We start from the raw sequence: 20,402 nt of genomic DNA, 5'->3' as shown, positions 1-20,402 counted from the left end.
ATATAGTAATTTATAACATTTCAAGACATGAATACAGAGTCGAAGCTTGGAAATCTTACTAACAGAAAACCCAACAAAAGACAGGCAGTTAATTCCCAGATTCTAAGCCTTCTCTTCTAAACCTATGATACATGCCAGCTTTGGCCTTCCTGCCAGGGTGTAGACAGGAGAATGACAGTCAAATTCCTTAGGAAAACACCACAGGGTGGATAAGAGCGGAGGTTTTGCAGCTCACATGCGTTTTTCTTCCTTTTAAAATTGCATTTGTTGGTTTATTTGAATTGTTTCAGCCTCTCTCTTGACGGCTTCCTGTAGATGGCTCCTTGCTTGAGATCCACAGGGCAGCTGTAGGATGCCTGGTATGGTGTCAACCGTTCACACTTTAAACGTACATAAAAAGTAAATGAGGAAGGTGCTTACAGTCCCAGGTAACTGTGAGAGTGCTTATATGGTTTTCCCTGAGTCCCATCATATCCTCGGTCCCGAGGGAAAATGGAGGAATGTGGTCAGAAAGACACAATGGGCTAATTTATGTACCCAATTAAGAGCCAGGGAAATGGAGATGAGGCAAACCCCCAAAACATAGCGGGGGGATTCTAAGAAAACCTGGGGTCCTGGGATAAGGAAGGGGGAGATGGGGACCAGACAGGAAACAGAGGTTCACATCCAGGGCAGAGAGCCTTAGAGGGTAATGGGTCCAGGGACAGCAGCGACATCCACCTCAGCCCTGCGTGGCCATGGGACCTGCGTTCAGCTCCAGTCCCGTGTGCGTGTGGTTAGTGGTAGAAAGGTTTTTGTCCTGATGGAATATGACTCATTGGCAGGTTGTGAAGGGAAGCTGAAAGGGAGAAGGAGGGGAGCTGGCACATTTGGAGGTGAAGATCTCCGACTCTTCTGTTAGGAATATCCAGGGTCAATTCTATTGTCTTTTATTTCTGTTGGAAACATTTTTCCAGACCTTGCCTGAAAATTAAAGGGATGCTAGACAACTTCCCAGCCACAGTGGTGAGGACAAACAGCCAAAGCCCACTCTGCTCTAGAGGCCACCTGCCTTTCCGAAGATGAACAGGGTCAGAGCCTCACGGAACTCGGTCCAAACCGATTGTTTGTGCTAACCCTTTGATTCTGTGCTTGCTGTCTTCATTTTATTTTTAGGCAGCGCAATAAAGCATCTCTCCCATCTGTGTTGTCCTATTTAACCCCTAGGTTAGGTGTTATCTAAGCTGTTTGCAACAGCTTCCCCGCTTACTCCCTGAAGATCCATTTTCCTCATCAATTTATATCCTTAAAATTTTTGATGTATCTACCAAAAAAAACCTCTTAAGGGTTTACTTGCCCTCAGCTCTATCACCATAATTGACCTCAATGTCCTGACTCCCTACGCAATCTGCTCTCCTGATGATTCCTTTGGAAAAGAAGCACCAGGCACGGTCCCCTGCTGCTCTCGGGGCCATTTCCTGTGCTGCCTGGGGATTCCCTCCTTCCTACCCCTCCAGTCCCAGCTGCCGAGTTGCTCAGGCTACTGGGGTCTTCCTGAATCCTGGCTTTGCTCCCATATTGTGATGCCTGGACTGTTCCTCCTTTGAGAGAGCTCCTTGTTCCCCATCACGTAAGTCTGAATTCGGGGCTCAGCTCTTCAAGGAATTCTTCTGTCATCTTTTAATCTTTCCCAAGTCGTTCTGTTGTTTTTTTTTTATATCTATCTCATATCTACAGCCGTAAGTATTGATATCTATTTCTCTCTCTCTCTCAATACACACACACACATGTATCTGTTTTCTTGCTTATGATCTGTCTATGCCACAGTGAGAATGTGGTCACAGGTGGGCTATATTATGGCTCCGGAAAGTAACTTAAATAACAAACGATAGGAAAAATTGTTGCACCCTCTCCAAAGACCCCGTGAATTGATCTATTTGGGCCAAGCACCAAAGGCAACCCCCACACACCTGCATACACCCAGAACAGGAGGCCAGTCCTAAAAACAGAACCTTACGTTTTCTGATATTTTGTGAAAGGACCAAAGAGTTACATCAACATTTCTTGTGACTTGAACTAATTGAAAGCAAATGTAAACGAACCAAGTATTAACCTTCACGCCCTTATTGTAGTATGTAAACTTAAAAAATGGCATTGTTTGAAAAAAAAACATCACAAGATCAGCAGATAGAAAAGCGATATTTTCTGAACAATTAAGAAAGAGAACTCAAGAATTACTTGCCTAAGCAGGTCTATAATGCAGATAAATTTGGTTTGTTTTGTAAGCAGATGCTTAGAAGACTTATTTATTGCAATTCAAAATACTTATTTAATTCTATTTTTATCACTTTTGCCACAAAACCTATTTCATGTCATTGAGTTTACACACAAGTGTCCTATCATATTTTTTTTCTGATTTATACAAATCTTAGAGTTGGGAAAAATCACTTGTATGACTATCTATTTATATTACAAGAGTGCTTATAGCGTTATCTTACTTCATAATTTAGGGTATAAATGTTGATCCCTGATCAATTCCCAGAAGGTAATTATCAAAATCTCCATCTGTAGGCAACACGGATTTAGTTTAAGAGTCTGCTTTGTCCTTCACATTCACACTGTGCCCACTTCGTTCACAAAGGTCAGGATCTCCTGGCTCACGTAGATGCATCTTGACTTCTTCTGTTCTTGCCTAGACCCATTCCACTCACTGCCTGCAGCTATATCAGGCTGGCTGCTGGTTTAAATAAAGCATGGCATAGATGACACATGTCATCTGAGTTGGCAATTTTGCTGAAGCCCCAAGCCCACATGCTCGGGTGGCATGTTACTTCATTTGTAGTGAAGATATTTAGGATAAAATAATTTTTATTTTCTCACTCAGTCACCTGTACAAGGAGTTAGACCCCTACTGTATGGCCAAAAAAGGATCTTTCCTGGAGTCAGTTCAAGGTGATGGAGATTCAGGTCTCAGTGGAGTGCTGTCATCAGCAATGTGATACCTCTTGTGTGGCTTAGAGCAAGGCCTTGGTGGGCATCAAGCCTTCCAAGTGAATGCTCACTTTAGAGAGGTGAAGTGTGGCTCAAGGGGTGATTTATCTTAGATTTGTCTGCTGAAACATGAAATCCTTTCAATTAAGTGTAATACAGTAACTTGAATAAATCTTCTGTCTACTTGTGGCCTAGAAAACCCAATCTGGTAGGCCTGCGACCCAAGATCACCACTCTGAGTGTCGGTGTTATAGCTTACAAAGGTCATCATTTCCCAGAATGCAAGTCACCCTTAGGCAGCATGGGTCATATAAACATAATCACATTTCCCTTCCATTTGACTCAGTTCCAGTATAAGCCAAATTGCTCTCTTCAATCTGCTTTTGCTTGATCTGATGGCCACTCTTCACCATGTCAAATGATAACCTCATTGCTGCATTCCGGAAACAAGGGTTGTGGCTTCTTTTGTTCCAGGAGAACTGATAAAGGTGATTGCCATGACGAAATCTGTACACCAAAAGGTGGGATTACCATGACAGGTCCTCTACAGACAAGCTGAGAGATGAAAGCCTATGTATCACTTCTTTATTCCTGGAAAAGAAGGCATGTCCACTTCTCCTTGTTAGGGCAAAGATCTTCTTCTATTCATTAAAACACAATGCCTAATGCATGATAAAACATTGCAACCATAAATGTTTATGGGCTTAAAAGAGGAACTTCAGAATACACAAATTAGAGCAAATACAGGTAATTCTACCAAAGTAGTAAAAGATTTTAACAACCTATTTTCCGTATTTAGAGAGCCACTCAAGACAGGTTGGTAGGGCATGAAAATAAGAAGACAAATAGAACAATGAATAGAATAGAAAGTCTAGAAAGAGACCCACACATATATGGTAAGTGGACTTTTGACAAATGTATCATGGGTAATTCATGAGTAGGTGAAAATTTTGCCAGCAAATAGTGCTAGAACTGGATAAGTCACAGGAAGTGGGAAGAACAGAGAAGCAGGGAATAAATGTCAAGGCTTATATCATGCCATGCTCAAAAAATTAACTTGAAAGCATTATGGTAGTGGTGAGTTTTGGTTGTCAATTTTGATGGACTGAGAGATGCCTAGAAATTGGTAAAGCATGCTTCTAAGTGTGTCTGTAACAGTGTTTCCAGCAAAGATTGGTATGTGGGTGAGCAAACTAGGAAGGGAAACTCACCCTGAATGAGGGTCATACCACTCAAATAGGCTTGGAGTTCCTGTGGAACACAAAGCAGAAGTGGTACAATATTCTATTGATTGTGCTGATGATCTCATAGGTAGATCCACCAAAACTCACTGAATTATATACTTTCAATGGGTGCAGACTATGGCACAAAAGATAAACCTCAATGAAGTTAGTTTAAAGACAGCAATGCTAGGGTCTGAGTTCACATTTGGATACAAAGCAACCTTGCCAGTTAGTGTTCAGTTCTCTCTGTGTGCATATACAACCTCATGATGCAAGCTGGCATTTTGCTGATGTGGGAGAACCGCATGGACACATTCATCCCCTCTGTCGCCATCAAAGAGCTACCTCTGCAGTCTCCAGTTCATCATCTGCATGCTCTAAAATGCCAGAACTGCTACTTTTTGAGAATACGTGATTGGCATTATCTCAGGCTGCTTAATCTATTTTTGTTTTCATCACTGTGTACATTCCAATAAGCTATTCAAGATTCCACGATGGAAAGAGAAAGAAGCTAAATGAATTTATTTCAGTGGATATTGCCATTTCCCCGTCTGTCTCTATTCCTGTCCTCCTTGGGCAGTTACATCTTGTGCTCAGAGGACCGCCCCCTGTTCTTTGTCCCTTACTTTATAAAGCATTCTTTTACATAGTGTAGTTTTGCATCATAGTCTGGTTAAGTATAATTAGTTGATATCTTGCCAGAGATAACAGGTCTTGGACTTGCAGAAAACCATTCATGTAGTTATTTTCTGTGTGTCTATTTTTAGACTTGCCCCTTTAAAGTGTCTGTTCATTTTATTACTTGAAAATGCAAGGATTGTAATCTCAGTTTAGTAATTTGAGCTAAGATTTAATTATGAAGCCATTCTTCCTTCCCTTTCACAGAAAAAAAATAAATCAATAGAATTTTTCATGTGGCTCAAGAAGAAAGGGACTATGAACAAGGTGGTAAGCATTACCTTGGCAACATAATATTTGTATTTATTCACTTATTGAATTTTCCACCAGATATTTTTCAATGTAGCACATTGAAAATGCTGCTATTTTTCTTGCTTGGGTTTATTTATATCACATCTACATGCATTTAAATTTAACTCTGTTATTCCACAGAGGATTCAATTGTTCTTTTTGTCAACTACTAACATTTGTTTGATGGTTTCAAACTCACTTTTTTTTATTGTTATCCTTGCAATTAATTTAAACAGTATGTTTATAATCAGTTTGTCTCTGGGAGTGAATTTTTTTTTTCTGACTACCTGATTTTGTAAGAGTATTTCCAATTAGGATTTTGGAAAAAAAATATTTCCAAATAACTTTTCTGAGTTCTTCTTTTCTTATTAATTTTTTTTAAATTATGAAATTAATTATGAAATTAGTTCACCTTCAGCTTTCACGTTTTGTTTTCCTTTTTCTGTTTCCTATTTAATCACAATTTGTCTCCAGTATGGCTTACTAAGGTGAGCATGGTCCAGTTCCCTACTACCTAGTTGTGACCGGAGGCAAGGTTTTTTAATTATGCTAAGGCTTATGCATCACATGGGACTAGAGATAGTTAAGTTACAATGTGGTTTTGGGCAGTAACTAGTAAGTACTAGTCCCCTGTGCTTACTGATGTACATTCCTTTCCACTGCCCTGACCCTCATTCTAATCCCCAGCCTTGCTACTTCCATTCACGCATCATCAGTGAAAACAAAGGTCCCCACCTTTCCCCCCTTTTAGCTGACTTATGTAGAATTACAAAATGCTCTTAGTTCTTACATTGCAATTACTTGCTCTTTTACATGTCCCTAATTTATTTTATTATCCACAACACAAGGCTGACCTTTGCAGAAGTTACAATCTTGATACTGTTGTTTTACTGTTTTCCTTTTTTCCTAGATGTATTAATCATACATTCCATAATTCCAACATTTAATTGCTACCGCAGCATCCTTATTCATTTCCTGTTATATTTGTTTGAATGGTGAAAATGAAAGTAGAAATTGAGAGAACAATATTGATACTATCGATTGAGCAATTCTTCCAAGAACATCATCCATATTTGATGCACACTGTTTTACTTCCTGAATTATTAAGGTCTTAAATTTCATAATCATCATTTTTATAATAGAAAATACAATGTTTGGCCAAAAAAAATGGAATGAAATAATCTGAAGATAAGTATTTTGTTCAGTTGAATGGGGCAGGATCTCTCTGTTATCTCTCATTTAATATCATGTATTTTTAGTGTTAAATATACTCTGTTAATCTGCCCCTGGTTCCCAGTTTCATTGTGTTTAATGAGCAATTGAGATTAGTGAAGACTTATTTAAATATACATTCCCTTCCATGACACAGTATTCCTTAATTTATTTCTGAAGCAGTTAAAATTTAGGACTGTAGGAGCTGCTCAATTCATGAGAGCTGTTTTTAATGAAAAATACCTAAGATAATTCCAAATAATGATTTTTTTTCAAATAATGATGATAAGGAAGCATAGACGATTTCACAGGTCCCAGTGCACCTCAGGGATGGACTCACTTGCCTGTTTTGCTTGGGGAAAAAGAAAACATACAAAGGAAAAGAGGCCAGATGAACAGTTTTGCCACAATTAGTGGTGATGCATGTAGTGAGCGGCTAAGTATCCGTGACTAATAGAGATAGACAGGGCTGTCTCTTGCTAATCACCCAATATATTGGCCTGTCCATAGGAGAAAGGAGTGATGATATCAAAAAGAACAGTCAGCTATTACCAGGGCAAACTCTGTCAAGAGTGTCTGGGAGTGATTAGACGGAAGGACAGAGAGAAAATGTATAGCAGTGTTAATTATCTTTAAATAAGAAGACATTTTTATGCACTCATAGGTTTGCATGGAAAGATTCTCTGTTTTCTCTTGCCAGATGCATTTTTATAAAGACTTCCTACTTTATTAGGTCACAAAATTTGTGTCACAAATTAATGGTAGTTGTTGTTTCTCACAATATTGTAAAGCACTTAAAACTTTGTAACTATTCCATATTTCTAAACAATCGTTAAGTGCTAATTATAGTCCAGTATCAGATCAAGTGCAGAACAAAGGATGGAGCCAAAAGAGGCAGGTGGATTGAGTTTCTGTCATACAGGAATGCAGTTCTGTTTGTTTTCGAGCTCCCATTATTTATGTAAACATGCAATTAAGTCTTAGTTCATAATTCATAAGTGATTCCTTTCTGCCAAACACAGGTTTAACTTTTAAGTTCTGCTTTTGTTGCGGAGCATTCTATTTAGATTCCATTTCAGGTATTCAGCAAATACCTTTGTCAGAGATTTCATTGTTGAAAATTAACTTTCATCTGGGTAGTCACCAAATCATTCCCTTTCCCTCATTATTAGAGTTTTGGGAAATGCCTTCTTTTTAGGGTGGTTGTTTAAATCTATCGCCTCAAAGAGAAATACAAAAATTCATAAAGGAAATTGTTCATAAATTAATAAATATTCAAATGTCATAACTCTAGTACTCTAGGTTTCTGAGAGGGCAGAGAGTTCAGTAGGACCAAGGTGGTGAATGAGGTCCAGGGAGAGGCAAAGATGTGTGCAGAGACTTCCCACTGGTGTGATTTTTCCTATCAGCTCTTAGAAAAATGCAAACCATATTAAACAACAAGAGGGGATTAAGAATGTCGAGGATTCTGAGAGAGAACTTCCTGTGAACAAACATCCAGGATGCTTAACAAGGGGAGCGTTTTAGGTCAGAGGATGCAAAGAGACAGAGGTGCAGGATGGAAAAGTCCAGAGATGTAAGGTGCAACCTGAAGACCAGAGGTAAGGCAATTGTGCTGCAAATGCAATTCATGCCAAATGAGTAGATTTCAGCTGTTCTTTCCGTAGAAACAAAAACTACAGGTAGCTACATGAGAGGTCAAATGTAGTAATTGACTTCACAGTAGCAACAACAGTTTACTATCTGCATTGTGTTGTATACTCCAAATACACATGATGAAATTCATTTACTTTTGTAAAAAGAGAAGGTTTTAGATGGCGATTGCAAATTAAGAAATTTTCCTTGGTCATAGGTAAGATTTAGCTCACATTTATTTATAATGAGTATGTGAATCTTGGGGAATCTGAGTCTATAAAGATTTTTTATAAATTGATTTTTCCTTCCTTCCTTCCTTCCTTCCTTCCTTCCTTCCTTCCTTCCTTCCTTTCTTTCTTTCTTTCTTTCTTTCTTTTTCTTTTTTTATCAAGGAGGTCTACAGGCAATGTTGTAGCTGGTTTGGATTTTGAAGGAGGGATGGTTTGTCAGAGGAAGAGCAAATCTGTGGTTTGAATATCATATTGGGAAGCCAGAATTTTACCTCAGATCTGCAAAATATGTGCTTGGAACAGTCAGTTGGTCAGTAGGTCCTTTGAATGAGCTGGTAAGCAGGAAAGCTGTGATTACCCCACTATGATGAAATGCTTTCCATCCAGAGGATGTTTCAGGTCCTACACTTGAAGTGACTTGTCAGAAATATTCCCTGGATTTAGCTACAGGCTGCAATGCATTTCTGACCGGACTGTGATTCTGTTTGACATGAAATAGGTGGGGATACGGGACAGTGATTCCTATGAAAAGATTTAAACACAGGGCAAATGGTCAAGACCAACAAAATAGAAAGCTTCTCATTTCACAGCTTGCAAATCCTGCCACCAAAATCTCTTACACTATATCCCTACATTTCATTTCAGGAACATTCTCTGTAACATTATCTTGATAGCTTAAGACCTGCTGGAATAGATGATAGAAAGTCATGGGGTACAAGCTATGTAAAACTAATTAAAAAGTTCAGCAAGTTCCCAGATGTAGTTCATCTGCTTCTCTTCAACAGACTCACATACCAGGGCCAATCCCTGTCTACTGCTCCTGAAGTCCATCTGTTTCTCCCCAGGCTGCATCTTCCCTGTCCTGGAATATTGCCATACTTCCTAATCGCCCCCTCCCCCAACTGTTCCCAGACCTTTCTAGTTTTTCTCCACTCCGCAGCTGAAGTCATTTCTCTAATGTAGGATTGTAGCACCTCTATTTAAGATCTTACCATTCTCCCTAGTTTTGCTTGGTAAAGAACTCCAGGGCCTCTCTCAACCTCTCTTTACCTCTCTAGTCTTCCACTGCTTACTGAACACAAGTATCTTTGACTCTAGAATGAAGGAAAACTCTTCTGCTCCTCATCTCTACCCTCTTCACGGCCACCTGGCTGATTCCAGATTCCTCTTGTCACTTTTTATCAAAAGGTTTATTGTTCCCTTTAAGCTAGTTTACATATGCCTCCCTTTGCTCCCAAGCACCCTGTACCTGTTTTTGCCTATTTAAAATATTCAAAGGATCCCTTAATCACCTGCTTCTTTCCACAGAGCATACCCATGTCCACAACTTGGTCATGATTGTGGCTCTGGTGTGAGGTCACTGCGTGGTCCAGAGCAGGTGATGAATAAGGGTCCAGGAACTGAAGCAATGTAACACTACTGCATAATGATTTTTTAGTTTCCTTGGCCACGAGGAAATAACAACATCAATTTTAGATGATTTTCTAGGCATCAAACTTTGTTTTATCCTGAAATAACGAAGACAGTGTCTGATAATATTAAGCTATTTACTGAGCCTCCCTCCAGCAGAAATCTTCCTGATCTGGCTTTGCAGAGACAGTCTGCCTATCTTAAATGTCTACAGTGGTTTTCTCACTCAGAAATTTTCCTGATCCAGCTCTCCAGAGACACTCAGCCCTTCTTTAAACAACCCCTCTTCTGGCTCTTAACTCCCTGCAGCCTTGACCTTCACCTACCGTCTCCTTGTGATCCCTCTTGTTCCCACACCTACGTCCACAGGGACTGAGACTTTTTTCTAAAGTGTGTTTTGTTTTCTTCTAAAACTGGGTTATCAAAAATGCCACATATGAATCTCTTTCAATAGCATATATATAAATGAATATAAAGCAAAATGGTTTATGTAAATCTCTCTATACATATGTATAGCATATATATATGTGTGTGTGTGTGTGTGTGTGTGTGTGTGTGTGTGTGTGTGTGTGTTTGGGGAGAGACACATGTGGTTTTAGCCATTACAGAAAGGATTGTGTGTTCTTAGACCATGAGCATTGCAGGCAGACATAGCACAAAATCTGTAGCTGACATTTATGACTACCTTAAAATTTAATAGGTATCAAAGCCTCGGTGTATTTTTATGAATGACAAGTCAAATTCAAAGCAAATAATTGCAGAAGCTCAAATGTCTTTGAATTTTATTTTTATTTTTAATAATTAAACACTATTTTACAAGTCTTTTAAAATGGAATGATGTAGGCTCTGTACACAGTGTTTCATAGACAGGTTTCTAACGATGCAGTTGTAAAGGAAGCGAGTGAGATGTAAGGCTGTCATTTTATACAGGTAGGGTTTTTTTTTTTTTTCCTTCTGTAACATTTGTATCTTCTTTATTTCCCCCCAGATAGCCTTTGGGTAAGTGACATTTCTAGAAGCCACCAGAAGACAGATAACAGCATCTGATTACTTTAGGGTTAATCGTTAGCAACATGGTTGTACTAGTGACATTGTTTATAGTGTCCAATTAAATGCCAATTTAATGACACTCCACATTTAAACTGCAGTGCAGAGCCTTTGTGTAGTTCCAGCCCAGAGGATTGACCAGCTGTCCACCTTGCTGACCCTCCACATGCCTTCCCTTCCATGTTTCAAGGATACAGGTAATTGCTCGTCCTAAAGGAGACCCAGACAAGCTATTGTCTAGCTGCATGCACAAAGCCTTCTTAATAGGAAATGAATTGGCACTCTCCATAGTGACAAACACCCAACAGCAAACTGGGTCTGGGAGTTCATACGGTAGGAATTCTGTTTTATGAAGCCTTGGCTGAGTATCCCGCTCAACATTTGCAGCTTTTTATTACACCTTGCATTTTGAGCTGAATGATGACTGCATTAGACTGACTAAGCAGCTGCAGGGTTATCTCTTCCACCCAACCAATTCACTTGGGCTTTTGCAAATAGGGTTTTTGAGCCCGAAAAGTCCTTGCATTCCAGCAGAGAGAGCAGGCAAACCGACCAAGCACGAATACATGGCTACCATGGAACTGCCGATAATTGGCATCTAAAGAAACCAATTTGAACCATAGTGCTGCTACTGAAATGTGTCTTTTACTAATAGATTTCTATAAATATACCCTCTTTTGTTCATTCAAATATCCCTAGGTGAAAGAAAATAAAGTTAAGGCCTTTTGTTCCTCCCCCTGATGCACTTGCTACTTGTTTGACTATATGTTTAGAGAAGAACTTGAATGGAAATAGGCCAATAACAAGATACAATAACACCCCCTCCTTACCCTTTCAACAAATACAATAGATAAGAGGGGACTAGGTGACAAGCGTGTTGTTTCTGCTAATGATGACAGATGGGAGAGAAGCCTCCATGTTGGAAGACTGCACCATCCAGTGGGAAAGTCGGCTAAGCAAAGAAACATGATGCAGCGTGGAAGTGACTGTCACCTTGGTGGCATTGCCCTGGGTAATACAGGGATAGAAAAGAGAGGGATTTCCCCACCAATACAAGCAGTAAATTCAAGAAAAAAAAAGTGGATTTAATTGCCAATCCGAGTGACTTCAGCCTTTGGTTCTTACAACTGTACTGTCAGCTTCCAGAATATAAATTTTTAAATATACCCTATATCACCTTCCAGAGATGTCTGTGCTGCTCCGTGATAGGTGATGTGACAACAGTATCAAACTGAGTAAAATGAGCATTAACTATCTTATTGAAACTCCCTAGCACAGCACTCAGCAGCATTGGCATATAGCTATTATGAGCATTTTGCAAAATCTTCTTGATGGAAGAGGATCAAATGATTTTTAATAAGAATATATATATATATGAAATATATATATATGAAATATATAAATATGCATATGTAAAGAAAGCATGAGAGAGAGATAAGATGGAAGAGAATCATTTATCAGATATTAATACTGCAGTAGACCTTCCAAAAAATCCAACTTGATGGTAAGTCATATTTTGAGAAATTTTATTTTAACTGCATGATTTAAAAAGATGCCAACACTTGAGTACACTAGTTTTTAATCAGTACATACACCTTTGTTTTATTATCACTTCTGGCTATTCAAGTGAAAATTTAATTAAATGTTTTTACTTGAATAAATAATCTGATAAAAATGAGATTAGTGATGTCTAGTGACTGGAGGGAACTGTCTGTGGTGATTGATAGCTCTGAGAATGTGATGCCGAATCTTATTTTCCACTCTTTCCTGACCCTTGAGTGGCATTTGATTACAGTTTCAACAGACTGAATCCCAACACTGAATCAGGATTCCCCAGATTTCAGGTTGATTATTTGAATTATTAATACATTTTAATTTGTGAAACATTGTCATCAGTGCTTCATGTAAAATCTCTTCCTTATTTCATTTTGTTTTATCCTAGTCCCTATTTCCCATTCCTTCTTTGGTAACCATCCAATGAGGTCAATTTTGTTCTTTGTATTTGTGCATACCCTTGAAGAATGGCATGGTTGTACTACACTTATTCTTTTTGTTCTTTCCTCTTTTGTTGTTAAGTACATGTTATTAGAAATGTGATATTGTAGTCATTTTCTTTCTTCCTTGCTTCCTTCAACACTAGTGTTTTGATGGATTCATGTGGTTATATGAGTCCCTGGATCATTTATTTTGGCTAATTCATATTGTCATATGTATAGCCAAGAATGTGATCTTTTTTTATACCATAGGCTTCTTGCATAATTAAGTTCAGTAAATATTGTCATGCTGTTCTCCAGAAGGTCTGGGGTGGTTTACAAGAACACCAGAATATGAGGTGGATTCCATTATCCTATTGCTTACAAAGGAAGAATTTTAACATAGACTCATGTGCAAATACCTCTAGAAATAAACATTACCAGCTTATATCATATGATATGTACTTTAATCAAAATAGCTTGGTAAATCTGGGACAAAAAGCTGCTTTATAAATATTTCTTCAATGAGTTGAGCTAAGCACAGTGGACTCCTTGTTCTGTCCTCTGTGAGCCAGGTCACCTCGGACAGATTACTGGATCTCCTGGTTTGGTCATCTTTGAAATGGATGTAGTAATATCCATTTCATGAGGAGGTTAAAATGATTAAACGAGGCTGGCCCAGTGGCGCACAACTGTGATCCCAGCTCTTTGGGAGGCAGAGGCATGATGATCGAAAGTTCAAAGCCAGCCTCAGCAACTTAGTGAGGCCCTAAGCATCTCAATGAGACCCTGTCTCAAAATAAAAAATAAAAAGATCTGGGATGTGTCTCAGTGGTTAAGTGTTCCTGGATTCAATCTCCTCTACCAAAAAAAGAAAAAAGAAAAGAAAGATAGATGAGATAGCTTAGTGCTTGAGAAAATTTAAACATTTTAAACATTCAGGAATCATAAGTACAAGTTATTGCTGTTGTTATTTTTATTTTTATCACTGTTTTTATTCAGCAGTGCCATAGTTTTAAAAATGCAAGGAAGGGACATTGTTAGTTTTGAGAAGTAAGGCAAACACACACACAGTCTCTCTCAAATACCGTTCCCACCAGAGTGCCTCTGGTTCTTAAAATTTTTAAACTACAGAGAATGCATTCATTGTCAACATACTTACAGATCATGTTTACATAGGGAATTTTATATTTATTTACATTTGGAAACAAAATGCAATCACTTTTGAAAAACCAAGGTAAAGCAAACATTCAAGGAACATTTTAAATGCATTAGTAAAATGTTACAATTGCACACATATATTTTGAAAAGAACAGTGTGTGTCCACAAAGGACTTGGGTACCAGGAATATTTCTGGCTCTAGGAGCAACTGTAGATCATACTCATTGGGAGCCATTCTCTGCCCCACGCAAGTGTCCTCAGTGTAACCAGAAGGCTTCCAAAGGCAACTCTTAGTTGAACTTTGCATTATACAGAAAGGTCCTCAAATTGGGGAAAAAATGAATAAGAGAACACATAGATGAAAAAACACAGTGGTGCAAAAGCTATTAGCATATGTAAAAGCAACTGTTTGCAGTAATCATCAGTTATTTGATAATCAGGAAGCAATATTTTATCATGTTGCATACAAGCACACTTTTTTATGAGAATTTTTGTTTTTTTACTTACATTCAGAAAACAAGTTGGGTCTTTTTTAATATAAGATATAGACTTTTTAGGAACTGAATGATATAATACTGGAGAATGTGTGTGTCCTCTATACCCCCCCCCAAAAAAAATTATCTTACATTTATAAATGTTACAAGATTTCACTGCTGATTCCTGCCCAGGACCTTTCAGGGCATCACGTGAGCAGAAGGCTCAAAAGGTTGGGCTTCACCAATTTCATGATAAACCAAACATTAGAATTGGGATTGGTGTATAAATGCATCATTATTCTTTCCTTTTTACAGAGTGGGAAATAGGTTCCCGGTTAGCATCTCTGCCAGAGAGCATCTGATTCACTGAAACATATCGCTAATAGACATGAGGGAAGATACCTGTTCTAAAATAGAGGTGGATTAAAAACAAACAACAACAAAGAAAAGAAAAGGAAAAAAAGAAAAATAACAACAACAGGAGAGAGAGGGCTTCAGGTAGTCCTTGCAGCCAGGCTACCAGTTCTGCGTTTTCGTTTCTATGTTTTTGCTGTTAATAAGCATGTCAGCCTTGAATTCACCATTTAACTCATACTTAAATACATTATGTGGAGTTAATTTGTCCCCTGGCCCTTGATAAAACTTCTGCAGCTTCCATGACTCAATATTTGAAAATTAAAATTCCCAGCCCTATCCTTTGTAAATTAAAATTTCAAAGGTGAGTTCTATTGTCCTTTTCTTCCTCTCTTATCCCCTCAATTCCTTTTCTCCTCCCATCATGGATGTGTTCTGACTTCTTCTGAATTTGGAGTGTGAGGCAAAGGGGTGGGTAAGAGGCCGGAGAGTTCTGGACTCCCGCCAGCCTGGTGATCCAGTGGTGGCTGTCTCCCTGTCCCCCACATTGGCTGCATTGCAGTTTCCTGGACAGAGTGAGTGAGTCTCCCCAAACTGGTAACACCCTCTTTCCTTACCCTTCCTTATCCTTAATCATTCCCTGATTCTCTTTTCCTAGGTGTTTGCTCTTCATGAAAGTCAACACCAACAGGGCTCAAGGTGACCTCTTGCTGCTGGACCATCTCCTCCAGCCTAAACCCTCAGATACGCTTTGCCCTGTGCACTCTCCCTCCCACCATAGCACCTGCTGCTTCAAAGCAGGAAGCCAGTCCACCTTTCCCCTGTTTGCCAGAAAACAGTCAGAAACCAGACTCCTAGGCCACAAAGCTGCAAGGGGCACATTTTTATTTTCCAAATGGCAAATAACAAAACCCCTCTGCTTTCTTACCACTTAGGGGCTGTGTGAGGTTAGAAATCATGAGCACACCACCTGCTCATTGCAGAAACGCCCTTTTTTATATTTATAACCTGTAAATTGGGAAACGGTTTTAGAGATTAAATGTCTTGTTTCGTATACTCTTCTTTGAAAGAGTTTTATCCTGAAGAGGTAACTCACTTTAAATGCTTATTGATTATCTCCGTACTTTATCTAAAGCATTCATAAGAAATGACATACTTTTTGAAACCTAGATATTTTTAGCATAGATTTTTCCAGTCTGCATCTGGTAAATAAAGAACACGGAGCATTTGTATGATTCTTCCTGTATTCATATCATGGTATACTTAGTCCTCTGTTTAACAGGAATTTAAATGCTTGCTTTATAAATGGTCTTTGTCATTTCTTCTTAATACAATGTCAATCATAGCTTTATAGATATTATCACACTAGTGTCTTTCATGTAGTGTGATAAATGTCATTGGAATTTAGTTCTAACCTGAAACAATGGGGTCGCAATGCCTCAGGGAAAGATATTTGTCTTTTAACTGGTAAGAGATATGAATGATCTTCCAGTTTTGTTTGACTTTTTTCTGTTGGGAAGAAAGTTAACTATTTTGGCTTGCTATAAAATATGTGTGTCTTAATCACAGTTGTGTCAACTTTTATGAAGGATATGAGAAATGGGACACACACACACACACACACACACACACACAGGGAGAGAGAGAGAGAGAGAGAGAGAGAGAGAGAGAGAGAGAGAGAGAGATTAAGACTTTTTTCAAGTAATGCCATAGAATGATCAAGAAGCTGAAAGAAAACCGACAATCAAAAAGGTTAAAAAAAAAACATGAAACACACACATTAAAAATGAGTATTTAAAAAAAGAAGAAGAAATTACAGGAAATATGAACAGATATTTCCACCCCTTAAAATTTATCAGGATCCTCTGCATATATGACAGAAACAATAGAACTGCTTTGTGAATTTCATGTTTATTTTTTCTCTGTGCATAAAATTTATGTCTAAGGGACTCAAGATATAATTAAATTTATTGTATTACATGTGCATTAACAAGGGCTTGCATTTAAAATGGACCATATTTTTTTGCAGAGGGAGAAACCTCACCCTTTCATACAACAATAATTCTCTCATTCCACTGTATTCTGTTCAGTACGTTAAGCACAGCGTAGATGAAGTTAAATTTAAACAATATCAGATTGCTAGCAGGGAGGGTCACGCGAAGGAGGCCACAGGTTCATCATTTTCCACTTGGTAGGGAAGTGGCCTTTGTCCTGAGGCTGGTGTCGAGCCCTCATACAGTCAAGCACCTGCTGGTGTCCCTAGGTCCGTGCTGTCTGTCTCCTGCTAATCAGACCTATTTTGCCTAAGTCATGTTCAGAGGGTGCCAATGAGAGTTTTCTCTCTTTCTTTCTTTTAAGGTTTTCCAACCCTAGTATTTACTGTGCTGTTGAGAAACAAAAATCTTTAACAAATCAAGAAAATCAAGCTTCTTACTTGCAGAAAGGGCTGTTCCTTGTTTTGAAAACTCAGACTTGACTCTTCATTCAGCACATTTCTTGGCCTTCACAATACAGTGGTCCTTGTGTGCACACAGCACCACCTATAACAAGTGCCACACATAACAAGGGCCGCACTTGCTGATTGATTTGAGGCATTTCTCTTAATCCCATGTAGAATTACAGTAATCCAGTTTGATGAATTTTTACTCATGCATTGGCATTTAGATTAATGTAACTGGTAATCTTAGTCCACTTATTTTCCAAGTTCCATACTTTGACATTCTTATTTGCTTGATTTACAAATTTTGGTTTTATATGAAATGCAAGGACATAAGAAATTGAAATGCTATAGTTTAACGACAAAGTTTTAAATCTAGAGAGGATAACAATGCAGAGAGTTTAGAATAATTTCTTAGTTTTACCGTTAAGAAACATGAGGTGGTGTATGTAGAACCAAGGCTGATCATGACTGACCACCTCCAGAACACAAGCATCTCAGCCACCTCTCATCTGGGGCTCTGTCCGCCACACTGCCACCACATCTGAGAAGTAAAAGAGAAATGTATTTCCCAGCCTCAAGTCATCTGAAATGTACTGAAAACAAGCATAAACCAATAAGTTATACTGCTTGAGGCCTGCTTGCAGTTATTCTTATTCATAAATAACACTTCACACATAGTAAATGCTTGATAAATATTTGTTGAAATGAATTAAATTTATTCAAGGATAAATATAGTGTAACACATCTTTCCAAAGCTTCACACAATAATATCAATTCATGAATTTTGCAACTCTAGGTTCTACCTACTTAGTATCAGTACCTTTCCTTTACCTGAAAGGAGAGACCACAAAGCACCTGTGCTCAGGAACACATCACCTGGTGTTATTTGGCAATGAGCCAAGGACATCCATGTAGGTCTCTGTGGTGTCCACCATTGAATCTGTGCTCCTAGGGCAGTGCATCCTCCATCCACCTTATCCTTCCCCAAGGTCCAAGATAGGGACAGAAGTGGGGAGAGTAGTTCTCTCCTCGTGTTTCTGTGATTCTCCTCCTCCTGGTCCTGAAGCAGTGGGCTGGTGAGTCTGGCTGCAGGGTCTGGAGCTCCTGTTCCACGGGGTGTGACAGTGACATTCCATCCCAGACACTCTCCGTTAGGGCAAGAGGAAAAATGGCCATTTCGAGAAAATGGAGAAGATTGATGCAGTATGTTTGTGTCTTCTTTTGTCTCAGTGTATTGTATTGTCTTTGTGATGAGAATATGGAAGGGGTGAGAGGTAAATTACTAAGGGAAGGAGGCACCCCAGTGGAACCAAGAGCAGTTAGGGCATGTGTTGATGGAAGCCCAGGAACTCTAGTCAGAAAGAAAAAGAAAGTTCAGAAGAAGAAAGATTAGCAGGAAAAAAGTTGCAGCAAAAGGCTATTTCTGAATACTTTTTGTTACCAGAGAGTGCGTCAATCGGTGCAGCAGCTGCCACGTGCGCGAGCCTGTCACGGTGCAGCAAGGACTTTCCAAGCAGCGGCAGAGGCTCTTCCCTGCCCCCTGCCCGGGGAGTGGGATGCCACTGCGAGAGCTCAAATCCAGACCTGACCCGGAGGCTCAGTCTCACAGGCTCTTGCTACCTGTGCCCAGTGTCAGTTTGAGTCTGGAACACTCCCAGACTCTCCCCAGGGCCATCTGGGGCTGCCCAGGACCTGCAGGCAGAAGAAGGCCCTCGACCCTGAAGTTTGATCATTTCCAAGGCCAGTAACTACAATGGCTCTCCCACACCTGGAGGCTGATGAGTAATGAGCACCATTAAGGCTTATTTCAAATGTAAAAAACCTTGAGATAATGTACTAAATTGTTCAGAAGGTTGTTTTCTTAGTGGAATGCTACAGGATTTTCTTTAGCCATCCGGAGTTCCTGCCTTCCTCCCAGTGCCAGTAAAGACGAAAGTGGAAGAATTTCCAGTGTTGCTGAGAACCAGAGGAGACTTCGGATCAAGCTAGCTGCCTGCATAACTTACCTGGACTGTGATTCAAGCCAGCTGCCTGCAGAACTTACCTGGACTGTGATTTACCTGGACTGTGAGTTAATCTATTGAGACACTGCTTTACCTGGACTGAGACAACAAACTGTAATCTACAACAAATTGTAACTCGGTATCTTTGCTAAGGGGGTCAATGCTGGTATAATTTTTCCAAAGGCTTCTTACTTGGAGCCATCAATTGGCTTGGTATTGTGGCATTTTGTATCCTCCCCTTCTGCTTGTAGCAGATTATTTATGGTGTTTCTGTAAAAACCACTATGGTGGTTATTTAAATTAAACAAAAAGGGGAAATGTTAGAGTCTGTAAACAAGTCAGGATGGCGCCTGGCATTTTGCCAGGGGGAGTGGTTTGTGAAGTAACACCAGGGAGCCATTAAGTGTGGAGATTCCTTATTGGTTGACTGCTGTATCGAGTTTATGTTAATTAAGATAAGCTGTGTGGGATGTATATATACCCCTCCTGTCCTACAATAAACGGCTCCCACTCCTGCTGTATCAATCTACACAAGTTGTTTGTCACACCCCCCCCCCCCCCCGTTATTTTGCTGCAGCCAGACTGCAGCAACTCTCCTCCACTCTCCAAGTACAGTGCACAAAAAGGAAAAATACCTTTCATCTTAAGGCAAACAAACAAAATTTGCATATAAATTAGTTTAATTGATTGATTGCTTTTGAGGAGATACAATAGAAAGGACTTTATCTTTTCTTTTTAGAAATATCAGAGTCATAGCTCCAGATTTCCACACCAACTCAGTACAATAAAAGAGGGAGACTTTTCATTGGAGGATATGTATTATTTTACTTGTCCTTTGTATTTTTATATTTACTTATTAATCTGAGACTTGTGGCCTTGTTTTGAAAAGCTATAAGACACCATTCAGTGTTTGGGATTCTATGAGGTATGTCTCCTCTGTGTTTTGCTGCATTACGAACGCCCCTAGACCCTCACTGGCTTACAACACTTTCTTGCTCATGGACTTCTGGTCAGCTGTGGCTGGAGAGGCTTGGAGGGCTATGTTGTAGGGGACCTAACTCAAGTCGCATCAGATTCGCTCAGGGTTTCTTCCATTCCAGGACCAATGGCTGGAGCCACCCTATTCTTCTCATGGTGATGTCAAAAGGATAGCATCTAAAGCCAACTATCCAGGGTTGTTCAATGCCTCTACCTTCATCACATTTGGTGACGTGTTATTAACTGAAGCAAGTCACATTACTCAGCCCAAAGTCAGGGACTGAGGTTGGACCCTCTACCCGCTCTCCTTGAAGGCGCTGT

General features: G+C 39.4%; 1 long non-coding RNA gene across 1 annotated transcript in view; it reads left to right on the top strand.

Moving 5' to 3' along the window:
- The window catches only part of LOC120892597 (uncharacterized), a 163,578-nt gene extending 151,204 nt beyond the window's left edge, over positions 1 to 12,374 (top strand). Inside the window, exons 5-6 of the long non-coding RNA XR_013426165.1 lie at positions 10,798 to 10,893; positions 11,596 to 12,374. This is a non-coding gene — a long non-coding RNA (uncharacterized LOC120892597). The remainder of the gene's footprint in view (positions 1 to 10,797; positions 10,894 to 11,595) is intronic.
- Positions 12,375 to 20,402: the final 8,028 nt, after the last annotated feature.

Source organism: Ictidomys tridecemlineatus, chromosome 9 (assembly GCF_052094955.1).
Source record: "Ictidomys tridecemlineatus isolate mIctTri1 chromosome 9, mIctTri1.hap1, whole genome shotgun sequence".
Taxonomy (NCBI): domain Eukaryota; kingdom Metazoa; phylum Chordata; class Mammalia; order Rodentia; family Sciuridae; genus Ictidomys; species Ictidomys tridecemlineatus.
This window is presented reverse-complemented; position numbering and strand designations above follow the sequence as displayed.